At 41.8% G+C, this 21,364-nt stretch overlaps 2 protein-coding genes across 15 annotated transcripts in view; one reads left to right on the plus strand and one right to left on the minus strand.

Moving 5' to 3' along the window:
• The window catches only part of LOC108403398 (uncharacterized), a 67,559-nt gene extending 46,604 nt beyond the window's left edge, over positions 1-20,955 (minus strand). For 10 of the 12 annotated variants that reach the window (XR_012123755.1, XR_012123756.1, XM_073218793.1 and 7 more), the window contains exons 1-2: positions 19,564-20,918; positions 17,683-17,856 (exon numbers count right to left, since the gene is read on the minus strand). The gene's annotated coding sequence lies outside the window, so the exon portion shown is untranslated. Of the gene's footprint in view, positions 1-17,682; positions 17,857-19,563 lie in introns of all 12 variants that reach the window. The other 2 variants (XM_073218795.1, XM_073218794.1) reach the window with 2 other exon arrangements.
• Positions 20,956-21,159: 204 nt separating this feature from the next.
• SH2D4A (SH2 domain containing 4A) overlaps positions 21,160-21,364 on the plus strand; it is a 52,058-nt gene continuing 51,853 nt past the window's right edge. For 2 of the 3 annotated variants that reach the window (XM_037015023.2, XM_037015024.2), the window contains exon 1: positions 21,160-21,299. The gene's annotated coding sequence lies outside the window, so the exon portion shown is untranslated. The remainder of the gene's footprint in view (positions 21,300-21,364) is intronic. The other variant, XM_073218785.1, reaches the window with a different exon arrangement.

Below are 21,364 nucleotides of genomic sequence, written 5' to 3' on the forward strand. Positions count from 1 at the left end.
GTGCCGATGGGAGACTGAAGAAAGAGCAAGACAGGAAACGATGGAAAAACTAAAAGAAGTCGACTGGTTTTTACAGGTTAATTTATTAATCAGTAACAGTAATGTGCCTTAATTCATCTCCCTGCAGATTACATTTTGGATGTATACATTATCTCTGTTTCCTCTACTTACAGCAGTCGGTTTTATAGATTTCTGGGAGGATGGCAGCATCCCTTTAAATGTTTCAGTTTCCATCATTATCACAAAATCTACCAAATGATTCTCACTAGACAGTCATTTAAAATTTTTAAGACTGGTTGGGTATAAGACAAGAGGAAAAGAAAATTGTGATTGAAAAATTATACCGTACTCTTGGATTATACTGTTTAGATATTTTAACCCTAGATTGTTATTCTTTGAATTGTCAGATTATATGAGTAGTAAAATAAGAATGATTCGACTTAAAAAAAAAAAGAAAGAAAGGAGAGGATAGATGGAGAACATGGAAGAAGCAGAAAGGGGTGGAGTTTAGACTAGAATTAAAGGGGATGACCTTCCCAAGTAGAAGGCACTGCGATTGAAGAAAGGAGACACGAAGGGTATGGAGAGAGATGGAGCTTCAAGTGGGGATGTGAAGCTGAAGGATTACAGGGGACGTTCTTCACACTTGTAGCTGGCAAGTATCTTGACCACCCCTCTTATATTTGAAGAACTTCCCGCATTATGACCCTGTCCCTGCAAGGTAGGAACCAGAGCTCATTCTCCTGTCATCCCCTGCTGTGACGACGAGGTATGCGTTCCAACTTCCACCAGTCGGATGCTCTGATATATGTTGACTTGAAAGGGGGCACCATGAAGAGGGGAACATATGCAGACCCCATATTTGGGCAAGTAAAGTGAAGTGTTTATCTCTTCAAATGCACTAGGAACTTCTGACCTGGCCAGTTGTGAGCATCATCAGTGCACTGTCCAAGCTGAAGTTTGGATTCTGGCAGTGGTGTTTACTACAACAGCCCCCATGGCGTGGTTGGGGCTGGAGAGCTTCCAAGCTGGCTCTCTGGATGAAATAATATCTAACAAGTATGGCATTTAGCCAGTAGGCTGGATTCTGTTGTTTATAACAAAGATTCCCTGACTGATGCAGCCACCATGTCTAAAAGCATCAGTTTTCTCCAGAAAGGGGGCAAGGTAATAGGCGGAAATTGAGGGCTAGCATCTTGAAGAGTGTGACAGTGGTTTAGAGGGCTTGATAAGGACACTGAGAGAAGCTGACCCAAGACTGACAGAAGGGAAGCCTGCAGGTCCAGCTGAAGTCAGAGCATGACTCACAGGACCCCCTATTTCCATGACTGTGGATTTTCTTTCTCCAGAAGAATAAGGTAGGGAGTAAGGGAAGTGAAGGTGATGGTAAGAAATCAACCAAGGAGGATTATGTTGGGGTGGGGAGAGAGGAAGGGAACAGAGGTGGATGCTAAGCCAATAAAATTGGAGGAATCAAGAGAATCAGTTCCTTTGAGCTAAATGAGCAATATAGTGGGAGCAAGCTCATGAGAAGACTGGGAGAACAGCACCTTGTGGCCAGCAGTTACAGAGCTCAAATACTCAGTATTATAGGGAGAGAAGATCCGGGTCTTGGGCAGATCCAAAGGAGTAGAGGTTGTCTCTGGATGAAAGAGACCCAGGAACGTGAGCTATGCTGTAGGCTTCATCATACGTCTACATAGACGGGTGAAATTTTTAAAAATGATCGTCAGAATTGGAGTGGATGTATGTGTGCGTGTGTGTGTGTGTGTGTGTATCAGGTCTCAAAGTCTATGCATGAGAGTGCTTGGGAGCTGAGTAGGTTAAAGTGGAGAAAGGGATGAAATGGTATAGCCTGACATAGGAGTTTGGAACCATGGAATGAACTTTAATACAGAAACATAATGGACTAGACGCAGCAGTGGTGGGTAAATATGTTTAGAAAGGAGACAGGGCCAGAGTTAAGGTTTACAAAACCTAGTGTAGCAGTAAATAAGAAAATGGACTAGTAGAGGGAGAAGGTGGTAGTCATGTCCTGGCTGTCCTCATTTGGTAAATGAAGGTCATCAGGAGAGGTGAGATCTGGTGAGCAATAACTGATCTCAAATTTCATTTTGTCTAAAGTACTTCTAGTACCCGTGAGATAGAACAGGGAAATGGGACAAGGGTCATGTCATTATAAAATCAATTTAGCCTGTGAAAAGGGCCCAGCATATATTTTACCTTGATCTATGTGCTGTTTAAGTAACTTTGTAAGCAGGCCAAGAGATAGACCTTTGAAGTGTAACTGAATCTATGTGGATAAAGAATGCCAAGATCCAGATCAACACAATCACCTAAATAACCCTATCCTGAAGACAAAACTTCAAAGGAGTCAGGAATCACCTGTATATGGCCTGCCTTATGCCTACCCTTACCCAAAGGCCCTATAAAACCCTAAACCCTCGAGCCTGCCTCCTATCTCCCACACTCCCATCTGAGTGTGTACTGTCTTATCAAATACATTTTCCTGTTGCATAAGCCTACTGCACTTATCTCTGAACTTTTCCCTGATAAAGACAAAAACTCCCCAACCTGCACCTCCAGAGGAAAATGTCTCTTTGCTATTTCATTCTTCTATTTCAACTTTCTAGTCTTAACACAATCCTTTTCTCTCTCCCTGTTTTATTTCAGACCAGTAGGGAAATGGAAGTTCTCAGAACGTAATCTCACTCCAACCAGTGCTCTATAGCTCCCCCAAATTCTGGAATAATAGGGATACAATTCCTGCACTATGCAGATCAAGTGGACACCAGACGCCAGGTGACCCTGGTTTCAGGAGTTGGCAAGGGATTTTCCCTGTGCTGAGCAGGAGGTCAACGAACTCCCCTCCCCTCCCTCTGCTCTGCCTTGCTCTCTGCTGCCTGCACAGCTGCTGACATCCACTTCTACTCTTGCTTTAATGAATTCCTTCCTTGCTGGAACTTGTCTGACCTGACTGAGAATTCTTTCCTGATCAGAGTCAAGAGCCCACTCCACTCTGGGTTGAGGGTCTGACAAGTGCACTGGGAGACACCTCCCAAGACACAGCTGCCCAGAAACACCCGAACTAACTAGGCCACACCCGAGACCAGATGAGACTCCTTCAGACGAAACTGTTCCCACATACTCTGAAGCCTTCTTTTGCTCAGGCTAACCATCCCAATTCCTTTAACCATCTGTACTCATGCATTCTTCTCTGGGAACACTATACTTCTTGGTTGTGATTGATTGTGGCACTCAAAAATCAAACAAAAGTTTCCAGAGGCAGCCTGCCAGTAGAGTGTGGCGGAACTGGGTAGCCTTCTCTTCCTACAGCCTGACATTGCTTTGCTGAGCCAAAAGCCAGACCTGACATCATTCACTGTGACGCCCCACTTCTCTCTGTTCCCTTCACATGTATTTGTGCCTGAACAAAATTTGCTCACCGACGACAAGTAAGGAGAACAAGGTGAATAATGATGTTGTTAATGATGCAGCTCAGAGCGCTGCGGCGACAGGCATTCCACAGATCCAGGCTTAGCACTCAAGAGGTAGGCAATGAATAGGTTTTCTTTCATTCTGTTTGTTTGTTTGTTTGTTCAACCTGAACCTTACGTATAGAACAGACTATGTGCTTGACCAGGGACCTGCTCTCCTAATACCCAAGTCACCTCTGGATTTAAATCCGGTAGTGCCAGTTCAAAGTCTTCCTGGGGCTTCCAGCGGTGCCTTGCTCACCCCCACTCAGTGGCGACATCCTGGGAAACTCGGACTCTTCCATCAGAAAGAAGCACTCAACACTCTGCTCCTACTTAGCAATCTGTTGTTTGTATAATTATACCCTTAGGCTTAATGAAAATTAAAATCTATTAAAAATGTACTTCAAATTCACTTATAGTTAGAAGTTGAGGTCTGTTTGCTGTGGAACAATCACCTCTTCTCAGAAAAACAAACCACATGATCATATATCAGACCACAGTCTCATACTCAGCATACCAGCTAAACAAGGTAAACCAAAGTTAATCATAAACAGGAAGAAACATAGTTTGGGGAGTGAAAGTCTCAGTGCTGCAAGATCTGGTTTGGGGCCACTCCTTTCTACTGTTCCTACTGGTTAATGTTAAACATGGTAAAAACAAAATTTATGAGAAATTATGCATTTTATTCATAGCATTGAAAAGCAGAGGACATATCAAATCAATTAATTATAAACATTGAAAACCACATAGAACATTAGATAAGAAGTCCTCAAATGTGTGGTTTAAAGTAAATGAAAGTGGAGACTACATGCCCACGGGGATGGGGAGGGAGGTTGTGCAAACATCACTGGGTTGTGGTTTGTCTGTACAAAGATTGATTGAGATCTGAATTCTAGCCTTTAATGCCCCTAAGTTAGGAAGGAAAAAAGGGGGGAGGGGGAGATGGAAGGAAGGAGGGAAGGAACAGAAGGAGGGAGGAAGGGAAGAAGGAAGGGAGGGAGGTAAGGAAGTCCTTGTAGGAAGCACCACAGTGGTTTTTTTCTAATTTTTGAGTTGTCCAGATTCTACACATCAGATGTCTGCAGAAACAAGCCATCCCAAGACACAAGGGAATAAATTCCTACACAGCTGAGTTTCCATGGGCATGTTGTTCACATTCTAGAGAGTTCTGTGTTGGACTGTGTGGTAGACTGTCACACTAATGGTTCCCAGTGGTTCACACCTCCCAGTATCCATGCCACTGGGCAATCCACCCTACACAGCTCTGGGCACTGCCATGCGCTTGCCTCTGCCAGCAGAACATCAGCTAGTGTGCTGCTCCATGACAGGACGGTGCCTGGGGAATGCTGCCCTGCTGTGAAGAAACAGGCCCAGATTCCTTGAGGGTGGAAGGCCCCATGCAAGGAGAGGACCCACCGTTTGAGCCACCCCAGGGTCCAGCAGGCCTGCAAGAGCAAGTCCAGGCGAGACCAGCAGGATGGCCATCCAGCCAGCCCACAGGTCCATGAGGAATAGTCAAGTGCTACTGCTCAGAGTCTCTAGGCTTGGGGGTATTTGTTATGCAGCAAAAGATGACTGATACAAGCTGGAAAGATCAGACCAGAGGACTAAAAATTTCTAGTTAAGAAAATGTTCCTAAAATCCTAGAGTCTTCTAACCTTATTACATGTTCTGCCTCACTGACAATCCCAAAGGCCTCTGTGATCGCCCCATGAATCTCCACCGTTCCCTTACCAAGAAACTCAGGATAAGTAGGCAATGTAAGGCACATTTTATGATAAAGAAGGGGAGGAAACCTTTTCCTTTCTTCACTTCTAGGTTCTGTGGCTCGTCTAATAATAAAGTTGATATTAAAGAGATTAACAGGAGAAAAACAAATTTAAGTTCATATGTATGGGAGCACATAAAAATATGAAAATCAAAGTGACAGTGATCAAAGCCATGGTCTTTATACATTTTAGACAAAGAAACAGTAAGTTTATGAAGAACTGACAAGACAAAGGCTTGGGGCAGTCGATTGGTGAAGAAGTAACAGGGCCTGTTCAGGCAGCCTTCACACCCTGAGTCCCCGGCTCTGGTGATGAGATGTCTCTCTACATCGCGGCCCAGGGAGGGCACCTTCCACATGGGAGACTTATTTCTTGCTTTCAGGGAGACAAAGAAGGACTACAGTTCTTTTTTGCCCTGGCTGTTTCTTTTTTTTTTTTTTGAGAGGGCATCTCTCATATTTATTGATCAAATGGTTGTTAACAACAATAAAATTCTGTATAGGGGACTCAATGCTCAATGCACAATCATTAATCCATCTCAAGCCTAATTCTCATCAGTCTCCAATCTTCTGAAGCATAATGAACAAGTTCTTACATGGTGAACGAATTCTTACATAGTGAATAAGTTCTTACACGGTGAACAGTACAAGGGCATTCATCACAGAAACTTTCAGTTTTGATCACGCATTATGAACTATAAACAATCAGGTCAAATATGAATATTCATTTGACTTTTATACTTGATTTATATGTGGATCCCACATTTCTCCCTTTATTATTATTATTTTTTTTATTTTTAATAAAATGCTGAAGTGGTAGGTAGATGCAAGATAAAGGTAGAAAACATAGTTTAGTGTTGTAGGAGAGCAATTGTAGATGATCATGTGTGTGCCTGTAGACTATGTGCTAATCCGAGCTAGACAAGGGCAATAAAACATCCACGGATGCAGACGCTTTCTCTCAAAACAGGCGGGGGTGAGGTTCTAAGCTTCACCACTGTTGTTCCCTGATTTCTCACCTGATGGCCCCCCTGCGACTGTGCCTGTCTTAGGTTGTTCCTCCCTTGAGGAATCTTACCCGTCTCTGGCTAACCAGTCATCTTCCTGGGCTATACAGGGAAATGTAAAGTTGGTAAGTGAGAGAGAAGCCATATTGTTTGAAAAGGTTAGCTTTTTACTTCTTTGCAGATTTATGCCCTGTGGCTTATATGCTCAGCACTTGTCTCGAGGTATCTTTACCACCTGGAGGAATTATGATGCTTGGTAAATTCGATATGAGGCACGAATTCTATTTAAGGGTTGTGATTAGGAAGGAAGAAGAAAAGCTATAGAGGTAGCATATGAAGGAAACATGGGAGGATTGATTATTTCTTTGACATATCTTCTTGTAGAGTACTTTAAGCATGCATAGGTTTTAAACTACTAACTAACTTGTGCACACATATTAACATAATAGGAATACGGTGACATAAACTAAGCAGATCTATAATTACCAGCCATCTCCAGTGAAGCCAAGAAAACCAGTTAGCCACCTTAGGCATTTGTGAAAATTTGTCTATGATATGATGGATATTGTCCAACTGTACTTGAACAGTCTGAGATAAATCAGACAAATTAAAGCAACCCATTTCTGGGATCTGTTCACATCCCGTATGTTCTTTTAACTGTAGATAGTCTATAGTCGTAAGATTTTGGAGCGCTACAACTTGCACCCTTCCCAACTCCTGGTTGAGTTCCAACAGTACAGATCCACTCAAATTTGTTGTCTCACTGTATGCACATGCCACCCTGGCTGTTTCTTAGGTAACTTTAAAATAATCCATATGTCATAGTGGCCCATGTGGGGCAGCCTACCCTGAGCCCCATCAATCACCATCAGGGTTTGACACACGTAGGATGCAGAATCCCCCACACTGGTGCAATACGTCTTCCCCTGAACACTTACAGCTTTGTGTCTGTGGCTTCTGTAGTATATACACTTTCCTCCCCTCTATTAAAGTTATTCCAGTTGGTTTTGTTCATGACTTTCCCCCTTTTTGATATTATGCCCATCGACATCTGGGGCTGTTTCTTTTCATTACCCTCTATCCCAGCAATAACAGGCACTTACTGCATGTTTGACAAGCAAGCAGATACAATCATTCATTTCCACAGGAACTCCATACCTGTAGGTCTTAGCATGTCATATGAGTAGTAAGAAGAGAAGGAGAGCCACAGGGGGCTTTTCTTCTTAACTAGAATATCCTGGAAGTAGCTCTCCAAATTCTGTCTACATTTTTTGCCCTACCAACAAAAAATTTCATTATAAATATATATAACTCTCAGGAAATACTATGAGAAGTTCAATAAAACAGAATTCCATTCAACTTCAGTATTTGTTAAGTTGAATCAAGATGAAAATTTTAAAAAATACATTATCTAACAAGTATTTTCAGACCACATCAAGAGCTCCATCAACTGCTACATTCTTTGCCTTGATTTGTGTGCTCATAAGTCCATCTTTACATAGTCATTTCTTCACTGGGTATGGGAGGATGTAAAAATAAATAAAATACACAAGCATCGATCTGAAGGAATTCGTAACCTAATTAGAGTACCAAGAACAATTAAATTATTGAATAACAATTCAAAATGGTATATTACTAAAATTGCAAGACCAATCATATAAATAACACTCTTTTTAGGTCAGAGTTCTAGAAATGCTATGTATTTCAAAGCAATAGTTAACTCAAATGTGTGTCATTCACATCCTAGGGATGAAAGATTTATATCATTGCATATAATGAATGGTGACTTGAAAAATAATAAAACTTCAAGGGAAAATAAAAATAGAGGCATATGATTCCGTGATAGGAAAATAATATAATCCCTATAAAATTATCTCCTCCTTTCATACAAAAGAGCATCTCATTTCAGAACAGTTAAGTTATATAAGTCATTCCTGGGGCTAAGATAATTCCACACACACACACACACACACACACACACACACACACACACACACACACAAACCCTGGTAATTTATTAGCTTACAAAGCTATATAACCTTAACTTCCAAAAATGAGTTTACCCAGACTTTTCAGGGAGGCACTGAATTTCTCTGGACTGATTTTCTTGAGTTTGTCTCTGGACAAACACAAATTTAGATTCATTCATTTCTCAACAAACATGTTTTAAGTCCTTGCTCTGTACTGTGCACTGTGCTAGGTCCTAGGGATGCGAATACAATGAAACAAAGTTCTAGCCTTCCTATACATGTATGGGAAATGACAGTGCCAGAGGCAGGCAGGTGTAGGGGACAGAGACTTGGACCATATGGTAGAAGTCATGAATTCCATCTGGTCCCACCACTACACAGGCTATTGTGTAAACAAGGCAAATCATCAAATTGGCCTGTAACTGAGGGTCCTCATTTGTCAAATAAGATCAAAAGGCCTACCTTACCAAACATACTGTGAGGACTGAATGAAATAATGGCTTGAAAGTCCTCTGAAATGTTAAGCTGTACAGTTTATGGTGTCATTACTTATAGCACAAAAAGAGGATTAGAAACTATTTCCATCTAGCATTAAGTGACATATATTACTTCCTTGGAATCTAACTAGGAAATATTTTAAAAAACAGTAAGATTTGGGTTTTTTGTTCCTGCTATGTTACTTAGACTTTTATTTAGCCAACTTAGGAGGGATGCTCCCATGTAGCAAAATTAACAATAAAATTCATGCTTTAGAGGAGGTGTTGCTCAGGATGACGGCGTAGGAGGATCCTGAACTCACTTCGTCCCACAGATACAACACATCTACAGCTCCATAGGCAAAAATTCTCTCTGAAAAAAACCTGAGAACAGATAAAAATCCTCCAAAACAAGAGACAAAAAGGCCACATTGAGATGGATGGAGAGGCCAAGATGCAACCTTGCCAAAACCCCACCCCTGGCATAGTGACCTACGACAGCAAGAAGCTGGGAAGGTTCTCTCAGATGTGGTGCTTCTCCCTGAGGAGAGAGGGGTTTGTGCCTCCCGGTAGGCACCCAAGCCCTTGGGACGTAACTGGAGAGAGGAGCCCCCAAAACATCTGGCTTCAGAGACCAATGAGGCTCATGTTGAGGAGAAACAGGGCTATAGGGAAAGAGATGCAGCTCTTAGGGGGCTTACACACATACTCGGTTCCCCATGACCCAGTGCAGAAGTAACACATTGAAAAGCACCTAGACAACAGGTGAGCGAGACCCCTTTGCCACCCTTAAGGTATTTGCAGGAGAGGCAGAAGCCTGGAGGGACTCTTGAGGGATGGATGTGCTGGCAGCCACCATTTCTGGTGTTCTTTCTCTACCTTGCTAGTGCCTGCACAGGTGGGCACAATTTTTTCAGTTTCACTCTAGCCTGCTGGCACCAGTGAGCAAATGCCCCACCCTCTGTGTCACTCCTCAGCCACCACCAGATCTGACAGGACTAAAACAACTGGAAAGACAGTTTGAGAGACAACAAAGAGCTACATGCAAGGGAAAGATAAGTTTCATCTCGCACACAGCCCACTCCTTTGAGACTGAGACAGCTATTTCACTTCTTACCCTGAAACACTCAGAGAGTCAAGCAAAAAGAGAAAACAGAAGTATATGTTCTGAATGAAAGATAAAGATAAAACTCCAGCAAAAATCCTTAATGAAGTAGAGGTAAGTAATTTACCTGTAAAGTATTCAAAGGAATAGTCATAAAGATATCCACTGAACTCAGGAGAAGAATGGATGTACAGAGTGAGAACTTCCACAAAGAGATAGAAAATATGAGAAAGTACCAAACAGAAGTCATAAAGCTAAAGAACACAATAACCAAAAAAAAAATACACTAAAGGGTTTCAGCAGCAGACTGGATGAAGCAGAGGAAAGAATCAGAATGAGCCAGAAGATGGGGTAGTGCAATTCACCCAAATAGGGCAACAAAAAGAAAAAATAATTTTTAAAAGTGAAGATAGCATAAGGGACCTATGGAACAACATCAAGTGGAATAATATTCATGTTATAGAGGTCTCAGAAGGCGAGGAGAGAGCAAGGGACAGAAAATTTCTTGGGAGAAATAATAGCTGGAAACATCCTGAACCTGGGGAAAGAAACAGACCTCCAGATCCAGACCTAATGAGCCTAGAGATTTCCAAACAAAATGAACCCAAAGAGACCCAGTATAATTGAGACCCAGTATAATTAAAATCTCAAAAGTTAAAGAGAGAATCTTAAAGTCAACAAGAGAAAAATAATTTGTTACATACAAGGGACTATCAGCATATTTTTCAGCAGAAACTTTATAAGCCAGAAGGGAGTGACATGATATATTCACATTGCTGAGAAAAAAGAAGCTTCCAACCAAAAATACTCTACCCAGAAAGACTATCATTCAGAATTGAAGAAGCAATAATGAGTTTTCCAGACAAGCAGAAGCTAAGTGAGTTTATCACCACTAAATCAGCCTCAATAAAATGCAAAAGGGACTTCTTTCAAATGAAAAGGGCACTGATTAGTAAAAAGAAAACATAAGAAAGTAAAAATCTCACTGCTAAAGGTATATATATATATATATATATATATATATGAGATAAAAGTAGTGAATTAATCACTTATAATGCTAATATGAAGATTAAAAGACAAAAGCAGTAAAAATAAATATAACTACAAAAATTAGATAAAGGGATCCACAAAATAAAAAGAAAATGTGACTTCAAAAACATAAAGCATGAGTGGGGGAGTAAAAACAGGTTTAGAATGTGCTCAAATTTAACTTGCCATTAACTTAAAATACACTATTATATATTTAATTTCTTATATGTGAGCCATATGGTAATCACAAAGCAAAAACCTATGTTAGATAGACAAAAGATAATGAGAAAGGATCTCAGCATGACACTACATTAAAGCATAAAAGAAGAAAGCAAAAGGAGAAAGAAACAGAGAGAAACTACAAAACTACAGAGAGGAAGTAAAAAAAGTACCATGAGTACATACTTATTAAAAATCACTTTAAATATAAATCAACTAAATAATCCAATCAAAAGATATACAGTAACTGAATGGATTAAAAAACAAGACCTATCTATATGCTGCCTATAAGAAACACATTTCAGATGTTAAGACATACACAGACTGAAAGTGAAAGAATGGGGAAAATGTTTCATACAAATGAAAAACAAAAGAAATTGGAGCAGCTATATTTATATCAGATAAAACAGACTTTGAGCAAAGACTGCAATAAAAGACAAAGATGAGTATTACATAATAATAGAAGGGTCAATCTAACAAGAAGCTATAACACTTGTAAATATTTATGTACCCAACATAGGAGTACCTAAATATATAAAGTAAATAATAACAGACCTTAAGGCATAAATTGCCAGCAGTAAAATAATAGTAGGGGGCTTTAATACCCCTCTTACATTAATGGATAGATAATCCAGACACAGAATCCATAAGGAAACATCAGCTTTAAATGACACATTAGACCAGATAGACTTAATAGATTTATACAGAACATTCTATCCAAAAGCAACAGAATACACATTCCTCTCAGGTGCACATGGAACGTTCTCAGGATAGATCACAGGTTAGGTCACAACTAAGTCTTAATAAATTAAAAAAGATTAAAACCATATCAAACATCTTTTCTGACCACAATGGAATGAAACTAGGAATCAATTACTAGAAGAAAACTGGAAAAAATCCCAAATCAAATGTGGAGATTAAGCAACATACTATTGAATAACCAGTGGATCAATGAAGAAAATCAAAGGAGAAATTTTATAAATATGTTGAGACCAAAAAAAAGGGGAATACAATGAATCAAACCTATGGGATGCAACAAAAGCATGCAAAGGGAGAAGATTATAGCAATAAAGCTGTACCTCAAACTAGAAATATTTCAAGCAATATAACTTTACACCTAAAGGAACTAGAAAAAAATGGATAAAGCTCAAAGTTCGTAGAAGGAAGTAATAAAAACCAGAGTGAAATAAGTGAATAGAGGCCAAAAACAACAGAAAAAAAATCAATGAAACTAAAAACTGGTTCTTTGAAAAGATAAAACTGACAAATGTTTAGCTAGACTCACTAAGAAAAAAACAGAGAAGGCCTGTATAAAATCAGAAATGAGAAAGGAGAAGTTATAAATTATACCATGGAAATGTGACCATAAGGGACTAGGTGAACAATTATACACTAAAAATTGGATAACCTAGAAGAAATGAATAAATCCCTAGAAACATATACTCTTTCAAGACTGAATCATGAAGAAATAGAATATCTATATAGACTGATTACTAGTAAGGAGAATGAATCAATAACCGAAAACCTCCCAACAATTAAAGTCCAATACTAGGCAGCTTCACTGGTGAATTCTACTTAACATTCAAGAAAGATTTCATACTTACCCTTCTTAGTTATTCCAAAACAACAGCAAAGAGGGAATGCTTCCAAACTCATTTTATAAGGCCAGCATTACCCTGATACCAAAATCAGACAAGGACACCACAAAAAAAAGAAAATTACAGACCAGACCAGTATCCCTGATGAACAAAGATACAAAAATCCTCAACAAAATACTAGCAAACCAAATTCAACAATACATTAAAAGATTAAACACCTTGGTCAAGTGGGATTTATTCCAAGGATGCAAGGATGGTTCAATATCTGCAAAGCAATCTATCTGTTACAACACATTAATTAAATGAAGGCTAAAAATCATAGGAGCATCTCAGTAGATGCAGACCAAGCATTTGATAAAATTCAACATCCATTTATGATAGGAGCTTTCAATAAAGTGGGTATAGGTGGAACATACCTCAACATAATAAAGGCAATATATGACAAGCCCTCAGTTAACATCATACTCAATGATGTAAAGGTAAAAGCTTTTGCTATAACATCAGGACAAATATGCCCATTCTTGTCACTTTTATTCAACATAGTATTGAAGCCAGAATAATTAGGCAAGAGAAAGAAATAAAAGGCATCCAAATTGGAAAGGGGGCAAAACTGTCACTATTTGTGCACATGATTTTATATACAGAAAACCCTTAAGACTCCACCAAAAACTACTAGAAATAATAAATGAATTCAATAAAGTTACAGAGTATACACTCAAAAATCGGTTGCAATTTTATATACTAAGAGCACACTATAAGAAAAAGAAATTAAGAAAACAATCCCCCACTTAAAATTGCATCAAAAAGAATAAGACACCTAGGAATAAATTTAATCAAGGGCATGAAAGACCTGTCCACTGCAAACTATAAGACAAGATGATGGTAAAATAAATTGAAGGAAACACAGACAAATGCAAAATTATTCCACGCTCATAGATTGGAAGAATCAGTGTTAAAATTTCCGTATTACCCAAAGGAATCTACAATTTAATACATTACCTATCAAAATCTCAATAGTGTTTTTCACAGAAAGAGAATAATTTTAAAATTTGTATGGAACCATAAAAGATACCAAATAATCAAAGTAATTTTGAGAAAGAAAAATAAAGCTGGACACATACCCAGATTTTAAGCTGTATCAGAAAGGTTTAGTAATCAAAAGAATATGTATTGGCCTAAAAACAGACACATAGATCAATGAAACAGGATAGAGAGCCCAGAAATAAACTGATGCATTTATGGTCAAATAATTTATGACAAAGGACCCAGGAATATACAATAGGGAAAGGACAAAAGTCTCTTCAATAAATGGTGCTGGGAAAACTGGACAGCTACAAGCAAAAGAATGAAACTGGTCCCCTATCTTACACCATACACAAAAATTAACTCAAAATGTACCAAAGACCTGAATATCAGACTAGAAACCAAAAACTCTTAGAAGAAAATAGAGGTGGCAAGCTCCTTGACATCACTCTTGGCGACATTTTTCTTTATCTGGTTCCAGAGACAATGGAGACAAAATCAAACATAAATAAATGGGGTTACATAAAACTAAAAAGCCTCTGCACAGTTAAAGAAACCATCATCAAAATGAAAAGGTAAGCTACTGAATGGGAGAAGATATTTGCAAATCATATATCCAAAAAGGAGTTACTATCCAAAATATATAAAGAACTCACATAACTTAATAACAAAAAAAACCTGACTAAAACATGGGCAGAGGACCTGGATAGACATTTTTCTAGAGGGGACACACTGATGACCAACAGACACCTGGAAAGATGCTCAACATCACTAATCCTCAGGGAAATGCAAATCAAAACACAGGGAGATGCCACTGCACACCTGTCAGGATGGGTAATATCAAAGAGACAAATAACAAGTGTTGGCGAGGATGTGGGGAAACGGTGCACCTTGTGCACTATAGCGGGAGTGCTAATCAGAGCAGCCGCTGGAAAACAGTATCCAGGTTCCTCCAAAAATTAAATATAGCCAAAGCAATATTTATCGAGCAATTCCATCTCTGGGTATTTACTTGAAGAAAACAAAAACAGTAATTCAAAAAGATATATGCACTTCCATGTTCACTGCAGTGTTATTTCAATAGCCAAGATTAATTTGGAAAAACCTAAACATCTACTGATGTATGAACAGATAAAGAAGAGGTAGTATGTGTGTGTGTGTGTGTGTGTGTGTGTGTATACACACACACACATATATATATATAATGGAATACTACTCAGCCACAAAAAAGAATGAAATCTTGCCATTTGGGACAACAAAGATGGGCCTTGAGGGTATTACACTATGTGAAATAAGTCTACAGAGAAAGATAAATACTGTATGATTTCACTTACATGTGGAATCTAAAAGCAAACAAAACAAAACCCATAGATACTGCAAACTGGTTGGCGGCTGTGCAAAACCTCAAAATCATTTCTGGAGACCAGATGCATTCCTCCTCCCTTTCTTACGTGGGCCTTTCCCCTGCAGGGAAGGAGTGTGGCTCTGAGGCTCCATGGGAAAGCGCCAGAGGAAAGGAAAGATCACCAGGAGATCCAATGAGCTCTGTATTCATCTTTAAAAGTCACCTCCATTCTCTTTATTCTCCTGGTGTTGATTCCTCTGCTCCTCTCATTTTTCCCCTCCTTCTTCTCCCGCTTCCCCCTTTGGTCAGAACCTGAGGAAACACCCAGAACTGACTTGACTGTTCCAGCAATACCCATTACTATACTGCAGAGGGTCACAGCCCCAGATGTTTTCTCCAGAGGGATTAGCCTGACAGTCTGACGTGGCACCTGCTGGCCTTCTACTCCCATCTCAGTGCTGTCAGTCAAGAATGGAGTGAGTCCTCTTATCCAATGGCTGGCCCTGGGCTCGTGGACCCCGAAGGCAGCTGGAGTCTGCCTCTTCAAGAGACAGAGGTGCTTTACATCGGGAGAGAAACACGAGTAATGGTTCCCCTCAGTCTTCCTCCTGAATTCAGTAAGGTTAATGAGCTAGTTGTTAATGTAAGTATAGTACCTTGGTAATGATTACATTACAGATTCAGAGTACCTCTGAAACTCTTTAATTCTGGATATGCCACTAACTAGTTCCATGATGGCTGACCTTGCTTCCCCCGTCTTTTTTTTTTTTCAGCTACAAAATGAAGTTCAGATAATGCCCGGATTCCTCCTAGCCCTAAACATTGTGTGCTTTATTATCTTCTACTGAGGAGTTGTAAAGATGTAGCATTCATTCCCAGTGAGTGTTGGCAAGTGTGGTTATAGAAATTCCATGTGGATACAGATTCCTTTCTCCAAAGGGAGTCTGCTATCTTGCATATTTCTCTGTATAACATGATCTGTCATTTACTGGACATAACCTTCCACTATAGTGGATGCTGTGCAAATTTCTTTGTCATTAAAATATGAACTGCTAATGAGAATCAACTGCCTCAAACTTGAACAATGGCACTCATCACTGAGGCCCTGGCTGGCTCTCACGTGAATACCACTTAGAGGAAGAGGCAGAGCGTCTGACTTTATCCAAAGGTAGAAGGAACTTCAACTTATAGCTAGTCTTTAGGCAGAGTAAAACTGCGGGAAATGGTTCTGTGGGAAAGGGAAGCATTCTGGGAGCAGAACTTGAGCTATCTTCAGGAAGGACAAGGACCTGACTGAGCTGCCTGGAGCCCTGGGTGGGAGTGGGGAGTCTGAGCCAGAAAGGGAAGTGCTTCGTTCGACTAAACAGCCGGAGGGAACAGTGGGTTTCATAACCAGGAAGCAGTGAAAGGAAAGAGGCGAAGCTGGAATACACTGGGCAGCTACAATGGGCCAGACCCCAGCATCTCTCGCACTGCATGTAATTGCCACTCTATTAATTGATGGGCTGAGTTTGGTGGAACACCCATCCCAAGACAAGGCTGGGGACACATTCCAAGACTAGAACCTAGAAGATGAACATCTAGCTTCATGCTTATTCTAGTAAAATCTAGGGGCTGTCATTACTACTACTTTAAAATCTGCTGTAACCAATTAGCTGTTCATTTTTAGTGCTTCTCAATGTTGGCCACACTTTAGGATACCCTGGGATACTTTGAAAAAATGTTGATATTTGTGCTCCTTCCCATGCCAATCAATAAAAAGTCCTTGGAGGAAGGGACAAAGGGACAAACACTAAGAAGTCTCCCGAAGTTATTTTAATGTTTTTGAAAACTACATCTGTGCTCACTGGCAGTAAACCCCTATAAAACTAAAATAATGAGTGTACTATTTACAAAGACTGCAAAATTATTAGGAAATTGAAACCTGATTCTGAATGTGGTCCAAGGAAGAGACGAGGTTTTGGTTTCATTAGCATTAGTAGACCTGCTCAGAGCTCCTGGGAAGATCCAAGTCCCTTCCTCAGAGCTTTGATCTGTAAAAGAGCACTGGTGACCATGGACTATTCACAGATGTCTCATGTCACCTGTGGTAGGGGTTGTCCAATTCCACCCACAGTCTGAGGTCAGTAGTTCATCTGGGCCACTGGTGGCTTACCACTGCATTGCAGAGGCACAAGAAACACAGAATGTCTTATCAACAAACCACAGCGTGGATTTTGAGGAAACATTTCATAAAGATAATTCAGGGAGAAACATACAAAAATTAGAGCCATTAATTCAAAAATTAATGTGAAGACCATTAAATCATCTTGATATTTACAAAGATGAAAAGCAAAAGCCCATAGAGAGTCATACAGGAATGGAAATGGTTCAGAATCAATCCAACTGCTGGCAGAGAACTAAAATCATAGTAGATCTTCAGTATATTTTTTTATGATTAGTGACAGCTACATTTTGAGATTTAATCAATTTTTAGCAGAGTTGAAGTGTTAGTCTTTCTGATCTACTTCATTCACTGTGGGACAAATGTGTAACTTCTTTGAGAATTAAACATGTGGTTGGATTTCTGATGCTCTAAATATGACAGGAAAAATATTGGTGTTTTTCCTGTTTCTAATCTGAAGGCAACTTTCATTTTCTGTAGAATTTAAACACAAACTGACCTTCACGTATGAAAAGTGAGAAGTGGCTTCTCTAGTCTTTCTGGCAGCAACGGGGGCTGCTGTGTCACACCGCTGTGGGGGTGCCGTGCACTGGGGAGTCTCTGCCTGGCCCCTCCAGCTGGATGGTTCCATGCACGTGGCTGTACAGCTCTGGAACGGCTCCTAAGCAGCACTCTAAAAGGAATGCGAGGGAGCAGGCCCATAAAATGTAAGCCATGTGTTTCATGTCCATTCCAACAAATTAATGACACATTTTTAAACTAGTGTATAGCAAATAGATACTAGCTTTTCTCTTAGAACACTGGCCCTGGGTGGGCATCAGGGCACTCCTGAACATGAGCGCTGGAGTTGCCCATCATACACGGCTTGGACTCGCCCTTGGCCAGCCAGCAGTGGAGGCTCAGCCCCTGTCCCAGTCCAAGGCTGGCCGCCCAGACCCCACCTTGCCAACCTGGGAAGGCAGCAGTCCTCCCCGAGACGTGTCCTATGTCACGAAGTGGGGAAATGTTTTCTGCAAGAGCCCTGGCCATAGGGAAGGGCAAAGTAATTGAGGACCTCTTAAGAAGTAACAGAACCACTTGATATATTTTTAAAGCAATCTAAAACAGTTTGTTTACTTTTGAAAACAAGGATGAATAATTTCTCTTCCAGATTATGCCAACTGAAAGAGGAGATGGAAAAGAAAAGGAGTAAAAGGGGGAAGGTGGTAGAGGAGAAGAGAGGTGAAGTGAAGAGGATGGAGAAGGAGCAACAGGAATTGTTGGAGAAGGGAGGTATTTACAAATATGGGAAAGAAGCACATGAATAGAAGAATGGGAAGGAAACAAGAACAGAAAAAGAGATACTAGATTCCAAGTTGAGTGAATGACTGTAGTATTTGTGCACAGTCTGCACTCCTCAGGCTGGAACATCTGTTCAGCTGAAAGGCACTGCCTAGGCATTGGGTGCCTAGGTGCTGGGCAGGATTCAAACTTGCACAGGACTGAGCCTTGCCATCAAGACATGCATGATTCCATGGATGCACAACACTCACACACAGCTACTGTGCAGGCTGGGCTGCATGGAAGATGGCAGCAGGCGCCCTGGTGGTCTGCTCTCTGCTGTCCCTCGGTCCCTACAGGACCTGTACCTACCAGGTCTTCACTAAATGGTTTTCAGGTGTGTTAAATGCTAATTTGTCATCTAAGTGTTATGAACATGAAAAAGGCAGGGAAGATTTCCTCAAGATTGATGCTGAACGGGTGGGCGGATTTTCATAGAGCAAGATGTGGGGCAAGACATTTTAGACAAAGGCTGCAGTGTGAAACAGCAGAGCCTGTGTACGTGTAGGGACCAGAAGCTCCAGGTTATTTAAATGCAGGGTTTGTAGTAGGAAGATGGTAAAGTGGAGGGAGATTAGTGTCAGATGATCTAGTCCTTGAAGGCTGGCAAGAGGTTTAGTATAACTTTGGACAGGAAGGTGGAGTGGGCATCAAAGATTTTTTAGCAACCAAATGAAGGATCAGAGTTAAGATTAAAAAGATGGATTTGGCAACTGCATTCAGAAATGTCTGAGCTGGAGAGCCTCTAACTGTTCTGAAAACATGATCTGCAGCTCCGTCTTTGATCCAATTGTTGGAGTGCTTATTCGAAATGCAGATGCCTGAACCTGGCACATATTTCTTGGCTCTGGGGTGAGGTCCTAGATCTGCGTTTAAGTAAGTTATCCAGTGTATGAAATTTTCTGTACACAAAAGCTAGTTAAAAGTGGCTTAGAAACAAGACCAGTGAGGAGGTACATTGGTTATCTATTGCTGTGTAACACCTCCCAGAAGTTAGTGGCTTATATAACACAGGTTCACTGCCTCAGTGTTGTACGTCAGGAATTCAAGAGTGACTTACTTGGGTGGGTGTGTGTATCCGCAGTGAAGCTTAAGCACAGCCATCAAAAGGCTCGTCTGCAGTTGGCAGATCCACTTCCAAGCTTGTCCTGTGGCAGGTGGCAGGTGACAGGAGTCCTGAGTTCCACTCCACGTGGGCCTCTCCACAGGATTGCTCACGACATGGCAGCTGGCTTCCCTCAGAGTGAATGATCCCGAATGGGAGACACCCACGCACCCAGACAAACTGTAAGGTCTTCTATAACCTGACCTCAGAATTGACATACCAGAAGGTGCGGGGAACAGGAGTCGTCGTCTAGATATCACAGTAGGCAAAATCCATAGCCTAAGTGTGAAGTGGTAACTTGAAAATTATAGTAGGTGATGTGAAATGATATGAGCTAATGTTTGAACACCTACATATGCCTATGTTCTAAGCACTTGACTTGTATTATCTCATTCAACCCTCACAACAGAATGAGACAGACGCTGCTATTATCCAGAGAGGGAAACTGGAGCGCAGAGAGGTTAAGTGGATTCGTTGGGCGTGGAAAGAGTTTGCATGTAGGGGAAGACGACTGGCTGTGACCAGTGTCCTGTGGGATTTTTACTGGCGGATGAACCACCCCTTATGGTTCTTCAACTGTTCAGCCCATGCAGTCTGGGCTGGCCAGAGCAGCTAACCAGGGGCAAGTGACGGTCCAGCCAAAAGCAATCCACAGGCCATTTCATAGGCAGGGGAAACAAAACCAGACCAGAAATTCCCCGATAGGATCCCTAGAATGGTTCCTAAATAGCTAAGTCTGGAGGACTGATCTCAGCCCCAGGGCTCTAACTTCGAGCATCTTCTGCAGTCCAAAGACACAAGGAAAGACAGTTTCGTTTTTGAACAGAGTAGGTGAGGCTCCTGACTCCTGGATGCCCTGTTTCAGGTGCCCCCAATACATGCAATCTGGGTTTCCCCAAAGCAGGCTGTTTTCTCCACACATTCTGAGTGTTCCTCTAGGATGGAAAATGCCCTCCAACGTTTCTACCTGCTTCTGCTGAACTTCCTCCAAGAATTCCAGTGGGCTCCTTCCTTCAACCTGTTCTTGCTACAATTCACAAGATTCTTTGGCTTTCTTTCCTGTTCTCCAGATTTCTTTCATTTTCTCTCCCTGCTCAGTTGTTTTCAGTCACCAGCTTTCCAGCCTTTCCCCTCCTTGGTCCTGTCCTACAAACCACACCTGTTCTGATAAGGGGATGAGAGTCTGATAAACTTACTTAATGTCAACAAAAGAGAAAGAAAGAAAAGTAAGTTCCAGAGTCGCAGGAGCAAAACCTGAGAGGTGAGCTGCCTGGGCCTGCGGGCCTGGTGTCACCGAGAAGGGCCTGCCCGCCTCCGCAGGCCCCACCTTGCCAGAAACCCGGAGCTCCGGGTGGAGAAGGGGCCGGGCCGCTGGCAGTAATAACGTCCACAGGTCCCGGGATGGGGACGCGCCACCGCCGAGTGCAGGCGGCGCGGTGGGCCTGCAGCCCGCCGCCCGCAATGGCCTCCGGACGCCGCGCTGGGGCGCGTCCAGGCGACAGGGTGGGGCCCCGCTCCCCGTCAGTCACCCGGCATGTGCGCCGCGGGTGGGGCCGCTGTTGGCCGACGTCCCGGCCGGCCGGGTGTTCGTCCCGCCAGCTGGGGCCGCTCGCGCCGCCTCTGCCTTCCGCTGCCCCCGACGGCTCCAGCGGCCCGTCTGGACGCGGCGGACGCCCGGGCGGCCTGAGCAGGTGGGTGCCGGGGGGCGGGCGGCCGGGAGGCGCGGCGGCGGAGGCGCTCGGCGGTTGGTGGGGGC

Source organism: Manis javanica, chromosome 12 (genome assembly GCF_040802235.1).
Source record: "Manis javanica isolate MJ-LG chromosome 12, MJ_LKY, whole genome shotgun sequence".
Taxonomy (NCBI): Eukaryota; Metazoa; Chordata; class Mammalia; order Pholidota; family Manidae; genus Manis; species Manis javanica.